This window comes from Ursus arctos, unplaced genomic scaffold (assembly GCF_023065955.2).
Source record: "Ursus arctos isolate Adak ecotype North America unplaced genomic scaffold, UrsArc2.0 scaffold_32, whole genome shotgun sequence".
Taxonomy (NCBI): Eukaryota; Metazoa; Chordata; class Mammalia; order Carnivora; family Ursidae; genus Ursus; species Ursus arctos.
The window spans coordinates 15,399,354-15,423,977 of NW_026623008.1; the positions used below are offsets into that span (position 1 = coordinate 15,399,354).

Genomic DNA, 24,624 nt, shown 5'->3' on the forward strand with positions numbered 1-24,624 from the left:
CCAGCTGCTAGGACATTCTTAATGAAGCCCTTGAAGAAAGGGATGGCATCTGCCTCACTTTATCTGTATCTCCCCCCACCCCGTCCCTGCTCTGGGCTTAGCATGTGGTCTCGCACTACTGGAGGCTCAAATTGATCGGGCACAGCAGCAGGAGATAAAGCCCAGAGAGGGGGAGTGACTGGCCCTCGGTTCCACAGAGAGCCTCAAAGGAAGATAAAAGGGCAGGCCCTGGAGCTCAGCCTGGGCAGCTGTGTGCCTCCCACCCCAGGTGTGGCTTCCTGGGAAGGGCGGGGGGGGGGGGGGCTCTGCAGCAGGTGGGGCAATGGTGCTAGACAGGAGTTGTCTAGTAGCTGCAGGGCCTGGGGACCCCGGGAAGCCCCCAGCAGGGGCAGGAAGTGGGAGCTCTCCCGTTGGAGTTGAAGGGGCAGCCGGAGCAACCAGCTGGGCCCGTGTGCCGCTGGCACCAGGGCAGCTGGGAGGACCCCCCCCCCCCCGCTGGGCATCGGGGGCGCTGTGAATCCCGAGGTGAGGCTGCATCTACACCCACTGCTCTCACTGTTGGGGAAGCTGCAGACACAGCGGCCCCTCTTCCTCCAAAGGGAGGGCAGCCTTGGGCTTGGGCAATGCGCTGCAGGGTGGGGGGGCTGAAGGGCTGGAACTAGAGGATTTGGGGCTAAGGGCACCCGCAACCCCCCAGGAGCCATGAGGTGGGAAGGAAGAGAGAAGAGAAGGAAGAAAGCACTTTCAGTGGGGGCCTAACGTATGTCAGGCCCTAGTTTTGTTTTTTAGGTGTTTGTTTGTTTTTTACAATTTTACACTCTGTTAAGTGGTCATTTTAACCCCCATTTCACGGATGAGAACACTCAGGGTCAGAGAGGTTAGTGAATCACTAAGGTCACACGGGTACTGGACAGAGCTAAGATTTAACCTGATTTGCCTGCCTCCAAGTTGGAGCTCTAGAAAAATTGTAGGGAAAACAGGCGGAGGAAGAACTAACCGGTAAGAGGGTCTGCCCTCTCCATCACCTGGAGAGGGTGGCTGGGGTCTGGTCTGTCATTATAGGGAGTGGTAATGTTTTGGGAATGTCCCCAAGGTTCAGCCAAGCACCCAGCCCCTCCCGAGAGCTCCCAGTACTCACCACACACTCCGGCGAGGGGTGAAGGACTTGTCCACTCTGAAACACAGCAAGAGGGGCAGCCAATGAGGGGGAAGCCCTTTTCTAGCCTTACCTAGCACACCAGGCCAATCCCAACTCGCCCACCACCCTGCCTGCGGGGCCTGGAGGAGGTAGAGTTTCTTGGGTGCCTGATGCACTGTCGCCATCCCCCATAGGCTGCAGGGGCCCCAGTGTCAGGTTAGGGACACGGGAAGGTGTGGGGTGAAAGAGTAAGGGGAAAAGGCAGGATTGGGGGCACAGGGGTAGGGGAGCAGGGGCCCAGGACCAGACTGGTGGCAGAGGTGGGGGTCAATGTGGGAGGTTTTGGAACAGATGGAGTGGGACAGTGACTACAGCAGTTTGGGGTCAGAGCAGGGATGTAGGGGTGCAGCAGAGGACAGCTAGAGTGTTTCCAGACAGGACCGAAGGATGTGGGTATTTATGGTTTATGGGGGCAGGAAGAACTGCCCCCCCTTTCCTGGCGGCCTGCCTCCCTCCCAGAGCTGGAGCTCACTCGTTTTCACCCAGGGGACACATGACTGGAGATCTGGGAGCAGGAGATCATAAGGGGCTTCCTCTCCCACCCCTACCCCCAAAACACACACACCCTGCCCCTCAAAGCAGAGCCAGAGGAGGAACGTAAGCCCCGGCATTCAGGGGCTACCCCCAGACTTTGTTTTCCCCAAATCCCTCCAAGTTCAGCGTCAGAGGGAGGGTGTAGACATTGCCTTCTGAGGGCACCTTGAGGTTGGGGAGGGCTGGAGAGAGCTCCACCCTCCTGCCCAGCTGGGGGCCAAGAGGCTGGGCAGCTGTTGGGACAACAAACAACTCTTGCCTCCTGCCCAGGGGCCAGAGGAGAATGGGGGAGGGGCCCCAAACCAGACTCTGCCAGCAGGGGAGGCAGGGCTGGGGTCTCCTAGGGATCAGCTCATGTGGACCCTGCAGACAAGGCAAGGGAGGCCCGAGAGGCCAGGGCTTGCCCGAGCTCCCACAACAGAACCTGGCCCCACTCCCTGGCCTGCCCCATCCATGTCAGTGACAAGGGACTTCCCCAGCCTCCTCTCATCACCTGGCAGCTAGCAGGGCCCCAGACTGGGAGGGAAGCCTGTCTCCCACCCCACGCAGCCCCTCTGCCAGGGTCCCTTGGGAGGGTGGGCATTCAGCAAGGAGTGGCCCTAAGGACACAATCCCACAGCTCAAAGAGCACCTGCTCTGTGCCAGCAGCATTACGTGTGTGAGCGCGAATCACTCTGCACCCCAAAGGCTGGTCCTGTGTGTTTCCCTGACCACAAGGAGGCAGAGCCACGTGGAAGGTCATCGGACTTGGCTGGCCAGGGAAGGGGTTCCAGCCCGTCTCTCTCCCCAGTCTTCCTTCCAATTCACCAGATCTCTGCCTAAGGCAAGAATCCCCCCAGCCCTCCTCTGCACTTCTCTTAGCTGGACACTTGGGGTGAGGAGGGACAGTGACCCTAAGATGGACCAGCCACCACTCCGCCTCCCGGGCCCTAGGTCTCCAAGCCCAGACAGCCAGTAGCCCCGGGAGGAGGAGGTTTCTGAGAGCCAGGTGGCAGGAGACAGGGGCAGCTCGGCTGCCCCGGAGTTCGGGGCGGGGGGCGGGGGACAAGGGGAGGTGGGCATGGGCCTGCTGATGGCTTCTAGGTTCTCTTCTTCCAAAGCCTCACTGAAGGGGCCCCGCAACTTCAGAGGCCAAGGAGAGGTTCCCGCAGGGCCTCCCGCTGACTCGGGAGCGCGCACACACACCGGGTCCGCACCCCAGTCACGTGCAGACGCGCGCTCACGCACGCAGCGGCCCACCGTGCACTCGCGCCCACGGGTGTCCGCGGACAGCCGGCCGGCACCCACAGGCGCGCACGCAGACACGCGGATTCACCGCCAACGCGCCGCCCTCACACGCAGACCCCAGCCCGCGAGGACGGAGCCCCCCCCACCGCCCCCCGGCGGCCGCCGGCCGGCCCCTCCGCGCGCACACGGGCGCCCCCGCCCGGCGCACCTACCCGCCGTAGGCCCCGAAGGTGAAGCTGCGCTTCCGGCCGCTCATGGTGCCGCCGCCGCCGCCCGCCAGCCCGCGCCGCGCCGGGGCCGCCTTCCCCGCGCCCGGGTCACCTTGGCAACTCGGGCCGCCCCGCCCCGGCCACAAGCCCCGGGATTGTCCGCGCCCCCGCGGGCCGCGGGCCAGCTGCCGGGGGCCGCCGCGCGCAGAAAGGGCCGCTTGTTCGCGCAGCCCGCGGGCCGGGGGCGGGGGCTTCGCGGGACTTTCCGAGTGGGGACCTCGGAGGGGGGCATGCGGGATGCGGGGCGACCGGCCCTGGTTGGCCTAGAGCGATCCTCCACCCCCAGACCCGGGCGCACGGAGCTACAGACCCGCTTCTGCGGGCGACACCCCGTTCCAGCGCCTCCGGAGCCGTTAGGCGGTGGCGGCGGGTCTGTTTGGCCATCGCCAGGGGGAAGCTCGCAGCGGGCCGGGTCAAGAACTTGGAATCCAGGGTCTAAATGGTCTGCCCTGTGGGCAAGTCCTTGCCCTTCCTGAACCTCAACATTCTCATCTGTAAGATGGAGCTATCCCCCCCCCCACACACACACCCGTGTGGTGGTGGAGGGAGTTAATTCCTGCAGAGTGCTCAGCCCGGGCCTGGCACACAGTAAGTGCTCAGTAAAAGGCTGCTACATGAGTCTCGCGCTGTAAGTCAAAAGCTCTGCTTTTCCGGGAAATGGATGGGTGAAGGAAGGAACAGTCTCCAGAATGCCCTTCTATTGCCCACTCTCATCCCGCTCTCCTAGGTGCCCCCCACTGCCCGGTGAGGCGGAGGAGCAAAGGGGCAGGAATGGAGATGCCCCACTAGGTTCCCTCCCTCACTCAGAAAGCTTCTGAGGAGGAACTGGGCTCTGAATCCTAGAGCAGGTCACTCACTCACTCAACAAACACTGTGAACACCCCCCACCCCGCATGCTGCTCACCCAGAGCATCCTGTCCAGTGATCCACCCTACAGCAAGCTGTCTCTCCCGCCCCCAGCTAAAGATGTGTCAGGACACATGGGATACTGGTCATGCCCCCCGGGACTCATCCACCCCTTCCAGAATGCCCAGTCTGGCCCCCACAGAGGAAGGGATTACCCCAGGGCAGCCCTCAGAGGCTTGAGGTATTCTGTGGGGTTTTCTGACTAAGGGAATGCACGGAGAACAGAAGTGGGGGGAGGAGGCAGGGGGAGGAAGGACGACAAAGGGTACAACAATAGGGCAGGGCGATAGGGTGGCAGGGATTCTTCAGAATCCTTTCAGGAATTATTTCACCTGGGCCCCGGGCCAGGGCTGGTAGCCCCAGCTTCCCCTGGGAAACGACTGGTCTGCGAACCGACCTTCACAGTTGGCCTCCCACGGGCAGAGAAACGCTGGTCTTCCCATTTCAGACATGAAGAAACCGAGACCTTGGTTCACAGCAATTACTTCTCTCTTGGGGTCAGCCCCCAGCTTCCCTCCCTGCCCCCACCTTGGACCCCTTCTCTCCACACACTCTGATGGGCAAAGGAGCCTTCAAGAGCCCCTTGTTCAAAGGCCAGGCAGGGCAAGAGAGATTTCCTCGGGCCTAGAACTATCCCCTCGGTTTGGTGTTTAGAAGAGCATCTGGCTCCCTCTTGGCAGGGGGCTCCGGAGCCAAGGCTGGGCCCCTTCTGCTCTGGGCAGGGCCTCAGGTTCCTGGGTGGAGGGACCAGCCAGGCCAGTGTAGGTAAGCCCACTCCTCACAGGGCAATCCAGGAGGCCCCCCGGGAGGCAAGCCCTAGGAGCATGCAAGCTGAGGAGGGGGAAGTCTTCCCTTCCTAAGTGATAGCAGCACATGGGTGCCCAGAGAGCTGGGGGAGATGCGGGACCAGGAGCTGGGCCTGGGCCATGGTGGGGTAGACACAGTGCTAGGACTGGGACCCAAGACCCCAGCCCTATCCAGGCTGCTGCACCCCCTTGGACACGGCCCTCAGCCTTGTCAGTCTGTCTCTTCAGTGGGAATAATTCCTGAGTGGACTCCGCATGTCCACTTGGCAGGGTGGCCAAGGAGTCTCCAATGTGCCAAGTTTCCCAGCCGGGCCTGGCCTCTGGGAGGCCCTGCCGGTGCTGGGACAGTGGGCCCTTGAGAGGGGCTGTGGGGGCTGCAGGATTCCCACCGAAGACAAAGGGCCCAGTGTGGGCTCCGGGCTCTTGGGTTCCGACCAGCTGCAGCTGGCTCACTGGCAAGAGCTGGGGGTGGGGTGGGGGTGGGGGTCACGTGCGCTCAGCCAGGGATGCACAGGACACTCCCTGGCCGGCTTCTGGTCCCTCAAGCAACAGCAGAATTTAAATGCGCTTTCTTAACCTGCAAGACCACTGCCGAGAATGTACCCTCTGCCACATCACAGCATGTAAGCCTGAAGATAGATGGCCGAGGACAAAGGGACAGGGAGACAGGTGCTTAGATCTTCATCCTTCACCCCTCCCAGGGTTCAAATCCCAGCTCGCCCACTTGTCAGCTGCGTGACCTTGGGCAAGTCACTTAATCCTTCCGTGCCCCCATTTCTTCACCTGCAAAATGGGGTTGATGACAAAAATAACAGTACCCGCCTCAGAGGGTTTTGCCAAGGCTTAACTAAGTTAATAGTTACAAAGCACTGAGAATAGTCTTTGAAGAGCTCGTGTCTGTTAAGTATAACACTTGCAGCGTATCATTTTTGTCATTGGTCTGAAGGACATGAAGTCACCGATTTTGTAGAGGTAGTGAAGATTTCTCAGTAGGAGTTCCAAAACTAAAGGCCATCCAGAGGGAACCGGATAAGTAAATTAAGGTCCATTTATACCATGCAGTGTCATGCAGCTGCCGGAAAGAATGAGGCAGATCTCTGTGCGGGCAAGTGGCACAACCTCCAAGACAGACAGACAGATAGACACACAGATGCAGTGCAGTAAGGGTGTCGGTGCTGGACCAGGCTCTGACGCTTCCTAGCTGCATAACCTCAAACACATCATTAAAGCCCCCCAAACGTCCAGCCTCCACTGGGAATGCAATAGTCTCAGGTGAGCACAGAGCTAAGGCTCCCTAACTCGCACCGGGAAGTCCTTGCCACCCCTGGGGTGGGACAGAGCTCCCTTCCTCCTTCCCCTCCAGCCTCTAACCTAGAGACCAGAGCCAGGCTTCCCCCCTCCACAGTTCAGTTCAGATTTGTACCCAAGTTGTTCCAACAGGTGCCAGACTGTGCGAAGGAGGAGGGAGGGGTGCAGGGGTGGAGGGTTGCAGTGCTCCCTTTCCAAGTTCACCCTGGGTTGAACTCTGGGAGTTCCACCCACCTGCCTCCAACCCCCCCTTCTCAACCCTCAGCAGGGACATGTTAGAGAACAGGGAGGGGCAGACTCCTGGGAGGATCTCTAGCCCAGGCTCCAGATGGAGCTGGAGGGTCAATTCTTGTTCCCCATTCAGGATATCTGCCTGGAACCTCCTGGGCGTCCTGCCCAGCCAGGCCGCCTCCTGTGTGGCTCTGCATTAATCAGTTTCCCTCTGAGCCTCAGTTTGCTCATCTGTTAAAACACCCACTCTCACTTTGATGGGTTAAAGACATAATAATGGAAAAATGCATTTGTCTTGAGAGAATTCCATGGACTCTAGGCATCATTATTCTAGCCAAGCCACATGCACCCAATCCCAAGATGCTATAAACCCTGAACTCCCAGAGGAGTCTCCTGGGGGGTCCCCACCATTGAGGATGTGTCTCTGTTCACCCTATGGACCATGGGCCTCGAGGGGCCTTGAGAACAAAGCCTTCTGGAAAAAACAGACACACATGAAGGTGCTCCTTCCTTCCTTCCTTCCTTCCTTCCTTCCTTCCTTCCTTCCTCCCTCCCTCCCTCCCTCCCTCCCTCCCTCCTTCCCTTCCTTCCTTCCTTCCTTCCTTCCTTCCTTCCTTCCTTCCAACACGCAGCAAGTGCATATTGAGTACCTAGTGTGACTGACGCTGTTGGGGCACCAGTGATAGAGGATGAACAAGACAGATAAGGTCTGCACACCTGCGCAGAACCTTCACCAGGTCATGTGTGCACTTGCCCTTGTACTGTGCACAGAGATGTCTGGCTCGCACCTAGAGAGATCATATCAAGATCACATGCGTGTAGATGTGCTTACGTAAATATCAAGCTCTACATTGCAAAGCCCCCCCATACACGCACACACACACAAAGGTCAAATCACACTCACGCACAGGCCCCAAATCAGTGTGCACTCACCTACTGACTGTGGGTGCGTTTGCATACACATGCGTGTGTTTGTGAACACACACCGAGGACAACATGTCATGCACAGACATCACAGGCCCACACACCCTTAGATCACATTATGCTCCCACAATATACACATACAGACAGACATGCACACACACACATCTCACACACACACACACACTCACACACACAGCGTGCCCAGCTAACTATTGGGAAAAAACAGAGGTTGGAGAGAGGATGGTTTTTTGGGGGGGCGGGGGGTCCAGAGGTGTGCAATTCCTGCATCCCCAAGGAGAGGGGAGGCCAAGGACCGTCTCATACATTACAGGCTGGAATCCAGCCAGCCTCCCTCTCCCACCCCCCTGCTAAGGGCATTTTCAGGGGCAGGGAGGCAGAAGTGGAAGGGAGACTGCTTGATGCCCAGAGCTCCACCCAGGGCAGCTGGGCTGACCGAACCCTGTACCAGGAGGAGACTTGGGTTGTGGCCCTCAGCTCTGCCTAGCACTTGGGTTGTGGCCCTCAGCTCTGCCCTTCCCAATTGGGACCTACACCGGTTCATCTTTAAGACGGGGGTTAGGTGTGCCCGGGTGGCTCAGTTGTTAAGCGTCTGCCTTCGGCTCAGGTCATGGTCCTAGTGTCCTAGGATCGAGCCCTGCATCAGACTCCCTGGTCAGCAGAAAGCCTGCTTCCCCCTCTCCCACTCCCCCTGCTTGTGTTCCCTCTCTTGCTGTCTCTCTCTGTCAAATAAATAAATACAATCTTTGAAAAAAGAAGAAGAAGAAGAAGACGACGACGACAGGAGATAGGATACCCTGACAATCCCCTAAAGTGCCAGCCCTTCCCACCCAGCCAGTCTGGGATTCTGAGAACCCCTCTTCACCTGGCTAAGGTCCCCACCACAACGGTGGTTTCAATGCGGGTGGCTCTGCCCCCTAAAGGGCATTAGAGAGATACAAGAGGGTGGTTTTGGTCTTTAGCAATTACTAGGGATCACGACTGTCATTCAGTGGGTGGGTGCCAGGACACCTTTGTCAGGACAGTCCCACCTAAGAAAGACCTGTCGTGCATTGAATATCCTTTGAAAAGCCTGTTTATCCCATCCTTTACATACGAGGTGTTTTTGTTTTGTTTTTAAGTAGCCTCCATGCTCAGCGTGGAGCCCAATGCAGGGCTTGAACTCATGACCCTGATATCAAGACCTTAGCCAAGATCAAGAGTCGGGCTAACCAACTGAACCACCCAGGGGCCTCTACATTCGAATATTTTTTAGTGTGGGTTTAATACATACTGAATCTTCCAAAGATGCAACTACTGAAGCCATTCTGAACTAGCAATCAGGTATAGCAATAATATTTTCTGCCCTTAAATGTAAAGGAGATATATATATGGGTGCAAGCATTTGGTTACTTAATTAATTCCTGTGGTGTGATCATGCCACAGTATTTATCTATGGAAGCAGAGGGCCTTTACCTCTCTTAGGGCAGTATATTGTTTGGCTTTTGAAATTAGGTGTGTAGCTAGGCTTATTATCTAGGAATACCATCACAGGAAAATAAAGAACGCGTTTTAAAACCGTGTTCTCAACTGGGCCTGAGGAGTCCGCCGCGGTCCCGGGCGCCCTCAGCTGGCTATCTTGGGAACTGCAGAGCGAGGGCTACGCGGCCTCCAGCACCAGGGACAGCGCCCCGGGCGTCTCTCCTGGGGCGAGCGAGGGCCCCGAGGGCGCCGGAAGGAAGCGTCTTGTGCTCTCGGCTGCGCATTTGCCACCCCCCGCACTCCTCACTCCTCCCCTCGTGCGGAGGTGGCCCCCAGAGACTGCCCTCTCCCTTCTCCCGAGCGCGAACTGCCGCGCCTCTCCCGGCCCACAATGGCACACCTGCGCGCCACAATGGCGGCACCTGTGCCGCCGCCCACCGTGTTCCCGCCGCCCCCTCTCCCCCGGGACCCGTTTCCTCTTCGTGTGCAGATCATAGGGCCGCACCTACGCGCCCTGGATCCTCTATGATCCCCACAAAAGCCCCAGATCATGCAAGAGTTCTATGTCAGCGGTGACTGATGGGGAAACTGAGGCTTGTAAACAGAGCAGAGCCAGCTTCTGACGCCCCCATCACATATGCAGGCACCCCAGCTCAGTAAGAGCAGCGATAGTTCCCGAGGCCCTGTACCAAGCATTCTTGTTGATTCAGTCGTCCTGACCACCCTGTAAACTAGGTGCAATTATCACCCCCTGTTCACAGACCAGGAAACTGAGGCCCTGAGGGGCTTGCCCCAGGGTTAGTAGAAGTAGAAGTGACTATAAGACCCTCTGAGGTCTTAACTCTACTCTGAGTCCTGCTCAGGGACTCCTGCCAAGAAGAAAGCCTTTCGAACAGCACTTGCAGCTCTGCCGTGACACCCTTGGAGGCCTGAAAGCCTCCTGTAGTCAGGGGTTGGATGGGGTGGTTGCACAGGAACCCCCCCCCCTCACAGGGGAACTCTTATCTCCCCATCCCCGCAGAATTAGCCTCACAAAGTACTTCCCCAAGGCACAAAAGTAGGTGCTTCATAAATACTTGTTGTTTGGCTGAAGCCCTGCCTTCCAGGAACCTGGTTTCTAAATGCAAAGCCACACAGCCTGGGCACAGAGCCTGGACACGGAGCAGGGCAGCGTGAGCCATCGGGTAAGGGCACAGACATGAGAGCCAGAGAGTGGGGCTCCAGCCCACTCCTGAGCTGTGGGACCCTAAGCCTCAGTTCCGCCTCCAGAGAGCGGAGATACACTAGCTGGAAGCTCACAGAGCGATGACGCTTGGTAGAAGAGGTGGTGCACAGAGTGGACTTAGCCCAGTGCCTTGTGCCCCCGGAGGGCATGCACGGTGGTGGCTGCTGATGCCATTGTCAGCGGGGTCTTCCTGGGGATGGACAAAATCCAGAGGCCCCTGCTGAGTCATGCCCCCATTTCCACAGGGTAAATCAGGCTGCAGCGTGCTCCACAGGTGAGTTGGAGAGCAAAGAAAGAGGTGGAAAAATGCACAGTCTGTGGCGGGGTCGGGGGCAGGAGGAGGGGGAGAGGCAGCCATCATGCATGGAGGCTGGGAGTTTAGGAAAATCTGGAGACCCACAGCCTCCCTGCCTCATCTCTGAGCCTCGGCTCCCTGCCGCGGACTCCGGATCAGCTCCCTGGTCTCCTCAGCACAGTAGGCACTCCATAAATGTTCAGTGAATGAATGAATGATGTCTTAGGTTGGCTATCGAACAAAAAGAAAGATGAAAGCAATTTTATTCCTATCGTATTACATTGGGGGTTGATATAGGCATGGGTTGGAGTCAGATGGACCTGTGTTTGAACTCTCGCCTCTGTCACCTTCTGGGCCATTTTCATAACCTCTTGAAACTTCAGTTTCTTCATCTGTAAAAGGGATGGTAATGATAATAAAAGCACTTACCTCACAGGGTTGTTTTTGGGATTCAATGTAAAGTGCTCAGCCCTGGCATACAATAGGCATGCAATAAGTAGAGGTTATCTTTGGTACTGTTACTGGACATGTGCTGGCATAGCCATGCACTGAGTCATGAGACCCGGGTCCCAGGCCCAGCTCTGCCACTGGCTCAGTGTGACTGTGGGCAGGCCCCTACCTTTCTGGGCCCAGTTTCCTTCTCTGTATAATGAGGGCTCTCCAAGGCACATTCTCAGTCTGGTTTTCTGGGGCAGCCAGACACATCGGGCAGGAGACCTCCAGGGAACAGCTCTGCCCCTCAGCTCAGAGAAGGAAAGTGTGTTCCCATGACAGGGAGGAAGGCGGGCATCACTGATACCCGCCCTGTTCCCGCTTCCACACATCTCAGAACAGAACCAGCCCCCCAAGACACTGCCCCCTGGCCTGCCCCTAATGCAGAGATAGTCCTGGAGCCACATCACATGAGCTCTGAGCCTCGGCGGTCCCAGGATGGTGCAATGGGCCCAGGGGGAGGAGAGATCTGGGTTTGGAGCCCAGGACCAAAGCTAGCTGTGTGCTCTGAGGCCCATCTCTTGGCCTCCCTAAGCCTCAGTTTTTCTCTGCTGCCAAGTGGGGAGGTGACTAACAACCACCCCCCGAGTTCTGCCAGCCCCAAGGGCTCTGGCGTGCATAAGAGGCACCCCAGATGTGAAAGCCCTTTGTGAATTGCTACCATCGGGTGTAATCATAATAATTATTATCTGTAAAACAAGGGGGTTGGACCAGCTGATCCCATGGGCTCCTCTCCAGCTCTGATGCTGAGGATTTCTCGGTTTCTAAGCTGGGAATTTATGCAGACACAGGCCAGGAGATGCCAGGGTCTGTGGGATTGTACATCCCCGGGAACCTCTGCAAAAAAATCTCCCCATTCATCTTCTTCTCCCAACCCAGCCTGGGCGCTGAGCCCCAGGGACAGGCCACAGCGAAGGGGAAAAGGAGGAAGGAGGACCTGGGAGGTTCAGGGCTGTGTCTTCAAGGTGTGGGGACAGCCCCAGAGTGTGAACACCCTTCCCCACCCCTGCCCAGAACTGCCACCATTCCCTAAGGGCTCGGCCTGTTCCTCTCTACTGCACCCTTCCCCTAGCCCCATCTAATTCTGCATGCAGTAGGCCAAAGCAGTTAAAAGTGGAGTCAGACAGCCCATAATTCAAATCTCAGCTCCAGCCACACACCAACTGGATGACCTTGGGCAGGCCATTTAACCTCTCTGAGTCTCAGTGGGTCTAGTAACGGTTGCTCTGAGGATTAAATGAGATCCATGCAATGAGTTCCTTAGCATAGAGGCCCACATACTGAAAGGACTCAATTCATGCCCCCCACCTGTGTTCTATCACTCAGCCTCTATTCTGCTTCTCCCTTGCTAGAACCTTCCTGGTGGTTGTTATGTTATCTCTGAGCTGGCTAACTAGTCCCCACCCTGGCTGACCTAGGGTAGGCTCCAACAATGTGGCACGGGGGCAGGGGCAGGGGCCAGGTCCCAGGTTTCTCCTGCCCATCAGGGGACAGCAGCAGGCCATACCTCCCCAGCCAGGGAAGTGCGGGGGCCTGCCTGGTGACTGGGACAAGTGAAGGCTCTGCCCCAAGGGCTCTGTCCTGTCCTGTGGCTAGGGGCATGAGGTCCTAGAGGAGAGACTGCAAGGACACCTGTATGCACCTGGAAGAGCTCCAATATCTCAGGTAGAAGCAGGTGGTGAATGGGACAAGGCTGGAGCCACACACGCAGAGCTTTCAGCCCGTGGTATCCACAGCCTGCTGCCGGGGCTGACGTGAGCAGTCTGCCAGGGCTGGATGGCCTCTCTTTGGACCTCCGAGATCAGGAAAAGGCAGGAGGGTGGAGGTTTGCCCACCACCAGGGGGCCTCGTCAGGGCAGTCCCTTGCAGGTAGATGGCACAGCCTACTCTTGAGAATGAGGGAATCCAGGCTGCCCCAGCAGTTCCAGCACCAAGCATGCAAGAGAAAAGTTCTCGAGGTCACCTTCCATCGGCCGCCTCCACCCCACCCCGAAAGCCCTCACTTAGAGGAGTGGGACCTTGGAGAAGGCTGTCTTCCGAGCTGGGGGTCAGGGTAGCTTTCCCTCACAGACTTGAGGCCAAGAACTCAGGAGCAGAGCAGAGGGCTGGACCCACATGGCTGCCCCTTCCACCTCCCACAACGGCCGGGCTGCGGCAGGCGTGTGGCTCCTGTGGCCTTGAGCAGGTCACGGCCTCTCTGGCGGCTCAAGAGTCTGTCCCTGCCCACTGTCCACCCCAAATCTCAGCAGCCCCAAATTCTCAGGGGAGCCTGGGGAACAGGTAGTTACAAGAAACAGCACGATTCCCCCAGAGACACAACACAGCTGAGCCACAGATTTATCGCATCGTCTTACCAGCTAAGTCTCATCAGAGCCGCGCTACAAAGGCAGAAACCGCAGCCGCCCATTCCACAGATGGAAAGGGGGGCTCAACTTGCTTGAGATCACCCAACTAGTGGGGTGGGGTGAGCAGGGGAACATGGGTCTCCTGGTTTCCAGCAGAGATGGCAGTCCCCTAGTTCCCTGAGCATTTGGTGCCTCGGTCCTCTCGCCTGTCTCAGAGATGGAAAGATGCTCTTTGCACACACGAGGAAAACTAGACTCAGGGCAACAGCCAATGGAGCCATTCTTACACAGCGGGGCAGGGCAGAGAACTGTGCCAGGCCAGCCCCTCCCTCTGGACTGGTGAGAAAGTACCCAAGGCCTGCCCATGGAAGGTTCAGCCGGTCCCTCTGCGGGTCTCCCCACTGGCTTTCAGGGAAACGCAAACTCCTCCGCCCGGCATTCAAGGCCTTCCATGCGCTGACTCCAGCTCATCCCTACACGCCCCTTCCACGGGAGCCAAGCTGGTGTCCCGATACCCACCTCTCATGCTGTAGCCAGTCACGCCACCAGAAGCACCATCACTCCCCTGTCCCTATGCAGCTCATAATTCCACGAAGAGCCCCCGTTACCACTTACGACTGCCCACCGTGTGTCAGGCACTGACCCCTCCTGGGGGAGCCAGCCACCTCCTGGGATCGCAATGCCAACTGCCTTGGAAATGTGGAGTCACGGGAAAAAAATCCCCACTACCCCAAAACCTTGAAGAAAAGCCTTATATTTTTCTCGATGTAATAAAATATTTGAAGTTTTTAAAATAGATTGTTCTTCATGTTTTCCTGGTGTTTGGTTTTCCTTCCGTGCATTTCTATCTCTGCGCTCAGCTCTGTGCTTTTCAAAGCGGCTCCCAGCCGTCATGTGTGATCTGCACAAACAACACTCCCAGGTAGGCAGGCGAACAAGGGCTCAGCGTCCCTGGTCTATGGAGAAGGAAGGAGGCACACGGAGCCTAAGTGGCTGGTCCGAAGTCACACAGCAGAGACTGGACTTGGATCCCTGATGACTCCCAGCCCACCTCCTTTTAGTTCTCAACAAATCCCCGCCATGAGCAGCTGGGCACTGCCTTGAGTACTGGCCTCCATCAGGCTCTTTTAACCTTTGAAACAGCCCCATCCGTGAATAAAGTGGGTGATCGCACTTTATAGATAAAGAAACAGAGCCTTGGGGGCGCCTGGGTGGCTCAGTCCATTAAGCGTCTACCTTCCGCTCAGGTCATGATCTCAGGGTCCTGGGAAAGAGTCTCACGTCTGGCTCCCTGCTCAGTATGGGAGTCTGCTTCTCCCTCTCCCTCTGCCCCTCCCCTGCTCGTGCTCCCTCTCTGCCACTCTCTCTCTCAAATAAATAAATAAATAAAGTCTTTAAAAAAAAAAGGAAAAAGAGGCTAGGGGAGATGAATTAACTTGCCTTAAGTCAGGTGGTCTGCTTCCAGAAGGCTGCGCAGGGGCGGGGGGCTCCTATTGGCAAGGTATTTACTAGTAGGGTGGGCACAGCTCTCCACCTCGTTGAGCCTTACTTCCTCCTCTGAGATGTGGTCACAGTAACATCACACTGGGCTGTGGAAGGGGGCAAATGATGCCACACTCAGCTCATCTCTGGTGGCCCTGGTGCCTGTCACAGTCCCTAGGACACACTACAGGCTCAGGGAATGCTTACCAAGTGCGCCAATGAGATCCCTGCCATTGTGCCAGCTCACGGCACGAGGATCTTAGGTTTGGCTCCTTTCTTCCAGTGGGACTCCCCTGTTTTGGGGTGTCTCTCCACTAGCACCCCTCTGCCTCTTCTCCCTTCCTCCTCTGAGTCACTGCCTGTAAGTGCTAGTCTTAGCCCTAAAAATAGAGCACGTTTGGGGGCATACAAATCCCTCCAGATGTTAAACTACCATGGCAGCCCCTTGCCTGCGCGCAAGTGCCCCTCTGTTGGCCCTGGCGTGGCCATCCCAGGAAGTCCCAGGGCTGACAGCCCCTGCTGCACCTAGTGTGGACCTAGAGTTCTCAATCTGCTAGAAGTCCTTAGCCAGGGGCCCCCATCTCGCCCCACGATGTCCAGCAGAGCCAAACTTCCTTTCCTCATTGGCAGAAGGGCCGCCACCTCACACCTCACCCTCGCTGGCCAGGCTGAGCTGCGTGCCAGAGCTGGAGCTGGGCCCAGAGAAGGGAGCTGATTTGCCCGGACTACCCAGCCAGCAAGAGGCAGGGCCAGGCCTGGCCTCAGAACCAGCACTCTGGCAAGCCGAGGTTGAGTGCCCGAATGAGAATGGCAAAGCCCAGAGCCCCTTACCGCCCCCACGCAGCCTCTGTCCGCCCTGGAGACCTTATCAGAGCCCACACACGCATCTCTCAGAAGCTGCTCCCCAGCGATCCTCGCCCCTCCGGGGGGACAGCCAGGGTGCCGGGGCGCGGCCTGGCGGAGGATCTCGGAGGATTCCCTTCCCTTCGCACCAGCTGGCCCCCAGCCTTGCTGGGAGGGCAAAGCAGAAGCCAGCACTTGGCGAGGCCTCCTGGCAAAGTGGCAAAGGAAAGGGAACTCCAGGGCCTCTTGCGCTGCGGGGTGTCCTGTCCTGGGAGGGGCCTGTGCAGCAGCACTTTCAGGGACAGCCGAAGGGCAGCAGGGTGGAGAGGCTCCTGTGGCAACCTGGCAGGTGGGGGGGGCAGGAGAGGAGGGTACATGGAGGGGGAAACACCAGGCACCCTCCCAGCATTCTTAGGGTCAGCCGAGCGGGGTTCACGTGAAGCAGAAAAGAAGGAAGAGGAGGCTTTGCTGGGGCGGGGGGGGGGCGGTCAGAGGGCCCTCTGCCACCCCCTCCCAGGGTGATGAGGAGTTCACGTCCCACACGTAGGAAACTGATGTAATGCACACGTGTGTGCACCCGTGGTGGCCCGGGTGTGGGTGGGTGCATATCTGCCGGGTGTGTTTTTAAGGGCGTGAGGCTTTCTTGTGCTCTTTCCCGTGTGCGTGTAGGGCTCACGCGTGTGCCCGGGAGGGGTTCACAGAAGCAGCTGTCAGTCCGACGAGGGCTTCTAAGGAGGCTCTCCTTGCCACAACCACCTCCATCTCTGTGTGTCTGCGTGCTGGGCAGGGTGTCTCTTGGGGTCTGCAGCGTCCGCCAGTGCGGGAGGCAGGGGTCTCGGCCTGTGCGTGCATGTGCCTGGGTCTGGGTCTCGGGGTCTGTGTGAGTCGCGCCGTGTTTTCGTTGGTGTCTGGCTGCTTCCGCAGCCTGTGTGGCTGCCGGACAAAGGCTTCCACAGACAGACAGGTGGTGTGGAAGACAGACCTGCCCCAGGAGTCCTCTCAGCTCTGGAACGTGGCAGCCGGGCAGGGGGTGGGGTGGGCTGAGAGGGAGCTAACGCAGGGGCTCAGGGCTCCCTTACTCCAGGCCAGCACAGACGCCGCGGGGTCCTGAGGCCTGAGCGGTAAAGACCCCCCGGGGGGCCAAGCAGACCCTCTGCATTTCGAGAGGCCAAAGGAAGAATCCTCCTTGTCTCATAGGGGATGGAAGGTGCATAGTGCCAGGAGAGGGGTCTCCTGAGACCCCTGCCGGTAGGCATCACAGAGAAGGGGAGCAGGCTTTACCCAAGGAAAGCTGTGAGTCCCAGGCTGGGAACGACCATCTGGCTGTGGGAAGGGGCAGCCAAGCAAGCGCCGGGTCTGGGAGAAGAGGAAGGTCTGAGTTCTGGCCCCTGAAGAAAGGTGGAGGGGTTCTCCTTAACCTGAGCCAGCCTCCCCACCTCCCTCCAGATGCACCCTCACCGCCCCAAGCAGCACAGGGCACCAGCGGACCACTCCACTCGGCACAGACCCCACCCCCTCACCCCCAAAGATCCACCTCGATCAGGAGTCAGATGACTGATGCTAACCACAGCAGAGGCGACTGCGTGACCTTGGGCAGTTTATTTAGCCTCTCGAAGCCTCAGTTTCCTCATCTGCGCAATGGAGACCTCAGTGTGCATGCACGCGCGCACACGCCCCACCTGACACTGCTGTGCATGGGAAAGGTGCTCGTGCCCCCTGGGGACTAATCCTTACCTAGAATCCTTTCTGAGGCCATTAAGGCACCCCTCCACTTCCCCAGACCCTCCAACTGCAAGAGGGGAGCTCAGGGGGTGGCTGAGGCCTGGATGAAGAAATAGGGGGATTTCTGGGGCCAGCTGGGCAAGACCACCCCCCACCCCCACTCAGTGGCTGCCCTCTTCCCATTCAGGATCAACTTAGCTGATGTTCTCCCGTTACCAGAAAACAGACCCTTCTCCCCCACCCCCACCCCCCAGCTTCTTCTTCCAGACATGGTCAGGAAGGAGGGACCACTGCCAGCCTGGTAGGGTGAGCGAAGAGCCTGGGACCCAGCTCCCTTTTGGAAGGAAATGACGCCTCCTACTTCATTTCCCCTCTGCCTTCTCTCTGTCCTGACCCAGCTTCTCTCAGTGGCCCTTCCTGCTGGCCTCTGACTACGCCAGGGACGGAGTGAAGCACGGGGACAGATGCCAATGTGCCATGTGTGAGGGGTGGGGTGTCCTTCTTGATTCCACCCCCAGGCCTGTGCTATGGCCCCAGCGAGGACTTGGGGGTCACGCACAGGTTGGGGTCTAACCGCCACGAAGAGAGGGCTCTCGCCTCCTGAGCTGGGGTGTGTGTGTGTGTCTGTATGTGTGTGCGCGCGTGTGTGCGCGCGTGTGCGCGCGCTGGCGCGCGCGCCCAAGCCCAGGCACCCCAAGGCTGGCACCAAAGCGTCTGCGGGGCGCAGGGACCGCCCTGTGGATTCCCACCGAGTCCTCAGATCCTGCGGAGCCAGGGGAGGGAGGCGGCGAGGGGGCGCCCGACTGCGTGACGCGGGTGCCCTGCTCCGCGGCGGGTTAGAGACAGGGGCGGGGGGAGTGCGCCCTGTCCCCGGGGAAGCAAGGACATCACCGCCCTCTCAGCTCAGGGTCGTGGCCCTGAGGACCCCCACTTCCGTCCTCTGAGGACCGGAGCGCCTCCTGCGGGGCGTTAAGGCCCGGGCCCCTGCGTCCAGTTCTCCCTCCTGCACCCACGGCGCCCCCTCCCCAGGCCGAGGGCAAGCGGGACTCCCACCCAAGCAGGGGGTGGGACCCGCGCCCCCTCAGCGGCCTCCTGGACCAAGTCCCGCAGGCGGTGGGGGCGCTCAGCCGGCTCAGCCCAGGCCTGGCCCCCCACGCCCGCCTCCGGCCGTGGCCAACCCGGCCCGCGCCCCCTCCCGCCGACCCTCGGGCCCCGGGTCCCCGCCTGCGCGGGGTCCTGGCGGCCGGCCGAGGGGAGCCCGCGGTACTGCCGTCCCTTCCCCGTCCCCGGGCCGCACCCGGGCGGGGCGGACTCACCCGCGGGCCTGGGCCGGGCGTCCTGGGCTCGGCACTCCGGTGCCCGCGGCGGCCGCTGCAGCTCTGCTCGGACGCGGCTTCGCGTTCGCCGCCGCCGCCGCCGCCGCCGCCGCCGCCGCAGTTCGGGGAGGGGGGGCGTCACGTGACCGCGGAGCGCTGCTTCCCCGGCGCAGCTCCCCCCGTCACTGCGGAGCCCGAGCCGCGGGCGAGGGAGCGGGAGCAGCGGAGGCCCCCGCCCTGCCGGCCCCCGCGCGCCCGGCGCCCCTCACAGCGGTCCCGGCGGCGGGCGCTCTGTGCCCCCATTTCACAGGTGGGGAAACTGAGGACCAGAGAGCGCAAAGACTGGCTCAAGGTTACGTGGCTAGACTGTGGCAGGGCCCGGGCGAGGACCCAGCGATCCGGCCAATAGCTGGTGCTCAAAGGGGAGGGGGACAGCTTCTGGGGTCAGTGGGGGTGACGGGAAAGGTGGGGGACACGCCCTAGGCCCCCATGTGCTCCGCGTGTCTGCAGGGGCAGGGAGGAAGGAAGAAGCGCTGGGTTAGGTGGGCCAGGAGCCTGTGCCCCAACATCGCGTCCTCCGCACAGGGAAGCTTAGTGTGAGTCCTCCAACAGCCAGCCGCGTCGTGACCACTCCACCCCCAGCCGGTTAGCGGCTCTTGGACATCCTCCCTGGACTGGGCAGCTCGCTCCCCACTCCCAGCCTAAGCCGGAAAGGGGGAGGCGAGCCTTGGCCTCTAAAGAAGAAGTGGGGGGACCAGCGGCAGGGGCAGGTGGGGTCAGGATGAGAGTTGAAAGCTCAGGCAGATAGGGGCTACAAGCATCACTTTAGTTCACCTGCTGAGACCCAGAGAAGGGAAGAGATTTGCCCAAGGTCACATGCAAGTCAGCAGCAGCAGCTCCCTGGCCTCGCTGGGGGAACTCCACTTGTGTCACACATCTCCCTTTTCTTCTCCCCTGGGCTCCTCTTTGAAGAGCAACCCTGGATGAATGGAGGGAATGGGCTGTGTGTCTTCAGGGCCAGAGCTCTGGGGGACCATGGGCGGGGGTATGCTTGGTGACCCCACGATCATGCCCCGAGTCACATATAACACTGATGTTAGAGGGGACCTTTGAGACCTCTGGATCTCACTCCCTTGCTCTAATAACTGGGGAAACGGAGTCTGCAAAAGGTGGAGACAAACCTCCATCTCAGCAACCATTTAGAATTAGTGGACCAAGCCAATGGGACCCTCTGAGGTCAGAGGCCAGGAGGCCCACTTCACAGACAAGTGAGGGAGGACTCAAGCCTTGTCTTCACTTATTCAACCTCTGTATTGAGCACCTGCTGTGTTTAACAGGGGATTGTCAGTTCCACCTCCCACCCACCCTCCATCCTTCCAGCCACAAGGACTGCATTTCATTAAGGAGAAGATCTGGGACCACAGCAACCCTTACGCTAGCCTCTGCACCAGGACACACAGGCCCCTGAGCTTTCAGTCCCATGGGTGCTGGGACCAGGGCCATGTTTCTCCACCAAGACTCTCACCCAACCAAGAAGAGAATGTAATTAATAATGAGGACATGGCTCATGCTCATGCCACCTCCAACGCCACCTGCAAATGCAAACAGGCAGAGGGGAAGTGTGATCAGTCCTTGCGTCCAGTTCTCCCTCCTGCAAGCTCTCGCCAGCCATGCTGGGAAAGAGGCCCCAGCCCAGGGCTTCTCAGACTTCGAACAGCATGGGCGTGGCCTGAGCCTGGTGCAGAGGGTCTGGAGCTCAAGCTCCTTCTAATGAAGCCAAGCAGTGTGGCTGGTGCTGCTGGGCCACAGGCAAGCCTTCTAGCAGCGCTGGTAGGACGAGATTGTCAGGGCAAGAGGAAGACAACTGCTGGGACTGAGGCCAGAGGCCAGAGGCTTGGAACATCACCTGCTGACTCTGAGCCCCCCACCCCCACCCCAGGGGGCCCTTGATTTCCTGCCCAGCACTGCACCTGGATCCCCCCCAGGATCCATGAGCGCTGTATAGTGGGTTCAAAGCTGTAATGAACCAGCAGTGAAATGAGGTTGGTCAAGGCACTGCTGGGGATGGCGGTGCAGAAGGGACTTGTGGCTTACCGACTGCCCCAGACAGGTGTGTTCGTTAGGGCACAGGTAGCGGCAGATGATTGGTGGAATAAAATCCCATTTGAGACAGGCTGGCTGAACGCCTAATGGCCTTCCAGGACTGGAAGCCTGGCTGGCCTACAGTACGGCTGGGCTCACACACCTCAGGAAGGACACAGAGATTCCAGAGTTCTCAGAAGCACCACATCGCCTCCCATCCTCCAGCTTTTTTGTACCCCGGGCCAGATGGATCCTTGAATTCAATTCGGATCACAGTCCCTGTGTCTTTTTCCTGCTTCGACTACTCCCCCTCCATGTTGTGAAACAGTGAGGCCATGGGCTCCTAACTCTGGCTAATGGTAATTAGCTCATGGCTAATGGTACGACTCCAGACTGTGAGTGGAGGCCGAGGCAGAGTGGAGACCTGAGACAGCACAAGAGGGGCAGACAGAGGCAGCAGTGGTGCGAAAACACACTAAGTGAGCAGTTGCAGCTGTGACCTTTCATGGTCTGGACTGGCAGACTCCAAGGTCCCCAAGGGCCTAAGAAGGTCCTACTGGCACAGGGGGACGGCCTATACCCGACCCTGGCTGAGTAGGCCACGGAACGAAGGCTCTGCTGTGCCAAGCCTCTCTATTCCTTCTTTATAATCAAGGAGCTTTCGATTACAGCGTTTTTCTTTACAGAAAACCTCAGTGCGAGAGGCTTATAATCTCCACTGTGTTCTGGGGGGTACCATTCTGAGACTGTCAGGGCCCCTGGGGTGAAGGCAACACGTGCCATAGGGGGCTGGGCACGCAGCCTGGCATGGAGCCGGGGGACTGAAGGGAAGATTGGACAAAGGCCCCAGAGCTTTCCTTTCCCTGGCCTATTTCAATCCAAACCACTCAGGACTGACCGCTCACGCATGGCTGCCTCTGGGCACAAGCCTTTTCTTTTTCAAACACTTAATACACTGCAACCTAGCCGCCACCCCTGCCCTCCCGACTGCTGAAAAATGAAAGCTGGCTTCAAAAAATCTGACATCTAAGAAGGCTGGAGAATGAAAACGTGGGTGGCACAACAGTAAACTCAGAATAATGCACGAGGGAGTCCTAAAAGGGGCAGCTGCCTCCTGGAAAGAACCCCGCTCTCCGTCCCCCTCCCCTGCACCAGATCAAAGGGGAGAAAAGTGGGGATAGGGGCTGCCCAGCAGGAAAAGCAGGGGAAGAAACCTCAAAAGCGGTGGGTCCCTAAGGTGTGCTATGCATGGAGCAGGAGTAAAGTCTAGGAGGGGCTGGGAAACAAGAGCTGCAGGGATGGCTGGGGGCACAGCTCCACCCCACTGAGAACAAGACAGGATGGGGGGGGGGGGCTGCCATGCTGACGCTGGCTGCCCCGGGGGCCCCACTGTGGGGTTACAGAAGTCTTTGGCTCATGAATGTGAACATAGCCAGGGAGTCCTTATTTTGAGGACAAAAGAGACAAGCCCAAAGGTGGGGGCAGCCCTGGTCACACCAAGGCAATAGAAAGCTCTCTCTAGGGGTCTTACCGGCACAGAGCAGATCTTGGTGTTCATTCATTTTTCCTTGCTGAGAACATATCATGTGGCTACCGTGGCGACAGTGAGAACGAAGATGGCTCGAGCTCCCACACTCAGGGACAACAGTCAGGCACTAAATAGGTTGATTCCTTTTCTGCGCCCAGAGCAGTTTTTGGTGCAGACCTAAGAAAGATCCAGCCCAGCCCTACCTCTGGCTCCCAGTAAGACAAAAATAAACATTTCCCTCTAGCTCCAGAAGTCTAGATAGTCTAGCACTGCTTGGGTCCTCGTTCAGCCGGAGAAGCAGCACATGCTGCACACGGGAGAAGACGCCGCGAAAAAAGGGGTATAAACCAGCCAAAGAGGCAGCTTGCAGACTGGTAAGAGGAGGGAAGTCCTTAGAGGGGGTCTAGCCGGGTGCTTTTCCAAATGCACTCCCTAGTGCGTCCTCAAGGGGGTAGGTGGGTGTGGGAGTGGAGCCGCAGAGACAGGGCCCGGCGTCTCCCCCCAGCTAGGTCATGTTTGACAACTTAGACACATCCAACTTCCTTTCAGGGAGAACACTTGCGCCCCAAGGGGAACACATTTGTCCAGGAACATAGAAAGAGCTAGTAGCACTTGAGTGTTCCCTTGGTTCTATATACAAATAAACCGGAAGAATAACGGAAGGGAGGAGGGGGACCAAGATATGAGTGTGCAGAAGTCAGTGTGCCAACGAGCAATGATTTAACCCAGGCAGTGGCCGCCTAGGCCTGCCAGTTTCCCTGGGGTGTGTCCCCCACTTCCTGCGGCCCAGGGCCTGCCTCCCCTGGCAAGGAAGAACACAGATCTGGAACTCAAGCTGCCATTCCAGCTGCTGTTAGAAGCCTGGCTCCTGCTCTGGTTGAGACGGTTTCACTCCACAGGCCCGGGCCTAGGCAGTCTTAGCCAAGTTCTTGAAAGCAGGGATTTCTGGTTTGTTTTTTTTTTTTTTTCCTTCAGCGTGTTGTGGGGAGGGGTGGGAACAGACGATGCCCTCTATTTGAGATCAATACAGTAATTACGTCGGACAAGCTCTTAGGACTAACTTCAGGGAAAATTCAGACAGCTTCATGAATGAGAAAGTGTGAAAACACAGTATGGGAAGAGCCAACATGTCACTTATGCTTGTGAGATGGCATTTGGCAACAGGAGCTGCTGCTTCGGGGATCGTGCTCTGGCCTCTCCTGGGCGGGATACAGCAAAGGCTCGGGCAGTAACGGGAGGTCCCAGTATGGAAGGCAGACCAGTGTCACCTACAAGAGGTCATACCGCTCCTAGCAAGTCACTCTGAGATGAAATCTGCAACCCCCTTCTTCCCAAAATCTCACGAAGCTCCGAAAAGATACTTAAATCTTACCATATGAAGAAATGTCACCAATTCGCCTGAAACGTATGCGTTTTTAAAACTGATGTGCTTTGGTGAGCCGTATGCTGTACACGTTTGGTAAAACCGGTCTGTGGCGTATTTGTTGGGGAAGGGGAAGCACAGAAATGCCTTCTCCACGTACTCCACTCGTGAATAATATTTTTCGCTCAAGTCTCAAGAGGTATATAAAAAATGAAAAGCACGTGATTCCTCCGCATTGCACCGCGCTCCCCGGTGCCCCCACAGCCCTGCCTCTGCAGCTCACGGCACCTGTTCCCCACGATCTTGGCAATGACAATCAAAACATCGGAAGCTCCCCTCTAGGGCAGGACCTGACCATCACAAAGACATAAATCTTCAACACACATTCTAAACGTGTTTCAAATACCTTTCAACATGACCCTGTAAACAGAATCAAGGCAGCTTACGGTCTGGCCATTAGCTTCATTTTCCTTACCGGCCAAGAGGAAAGATTTATGTAACAGGATGATTGAACACCTGTCCAGTCACGATTTCAGCTCTAAGGGCTTCCAGCATAAGGTGCACGCTGAAGTTCTGAGAGAAGGGGTGCGGGGAGGCTTAGCAATGTGGCTCCATGACTCCTTCTAGAAGACTTGTGGGAAGATTCCATGGCGTTCCCTCACAAGGACTAGAGTTATTCTAATTACAAAGAATAATACACAGCACTCTACCCCAACGACATTTACTACCGCTTGATCTTCAGTGTGGGAGGGTAAACAAGGCAGCAAATATGGCCTCCTTCTAAGAAACAAGGAAACTAAGACAAAGCAAAGCAACTTTGCTTAGTTACACGGTAAATGGTAGAATTATCTGGAAACAGGTGACACGACTTCTCAGACTTGCCATTTCAACACCCACCTACACATGGATGTGCCGTACCGACCAGCTGGCAGACTCCTTGGCCCAACAGCCAGCCTTAAAGACCAAAGGTCTGAGGGTGTAGGAGACGGAGAGGTGGTTTTGTGGCCCTACTAGACTCTTGCCCTGGCATGGACTCAGGGAAATAGCTA

At 58.0% G+C, this 24,624-nt stretch overlaps 1 protein-coding gene across 9 annotated transcripts in view; it reads right to left on the reverse strand.

Annotated features, from left to right (window-relative positions):
- RAP1GAP (RAP1 GTPase activating protein) overlaps positions 1-18,683 on the reverse strand; it is a 64,531-nt gene extending 45,848 nt beyond the window's left edge. For 2 of the 9 annotated variants that reach the window (XR_008956780.1, XR_008956779.1), the window contains exons 1-2: positions 3,172-3,202; positions 1,139-1,174 (exon numbers count right to left, since the gene is read on the reverse strand). The gene's annotated coding sequence lies outside the window, so the exon portion shown is untranslated. Of the gene's footprint in view, positions 1-1,138; positions 1,175-3,171; positions 3,203-18,602 lie in introns of those variants that run through there. The other 7 variants (XM_057305366.1, XM_057305365.1, XR_008956781.1 and 4 more) reach the window with 6 other exon arrangements.
- Between the last annotated feature and the right edge of the window lie 5,941 nt (positions 18,684-24,624).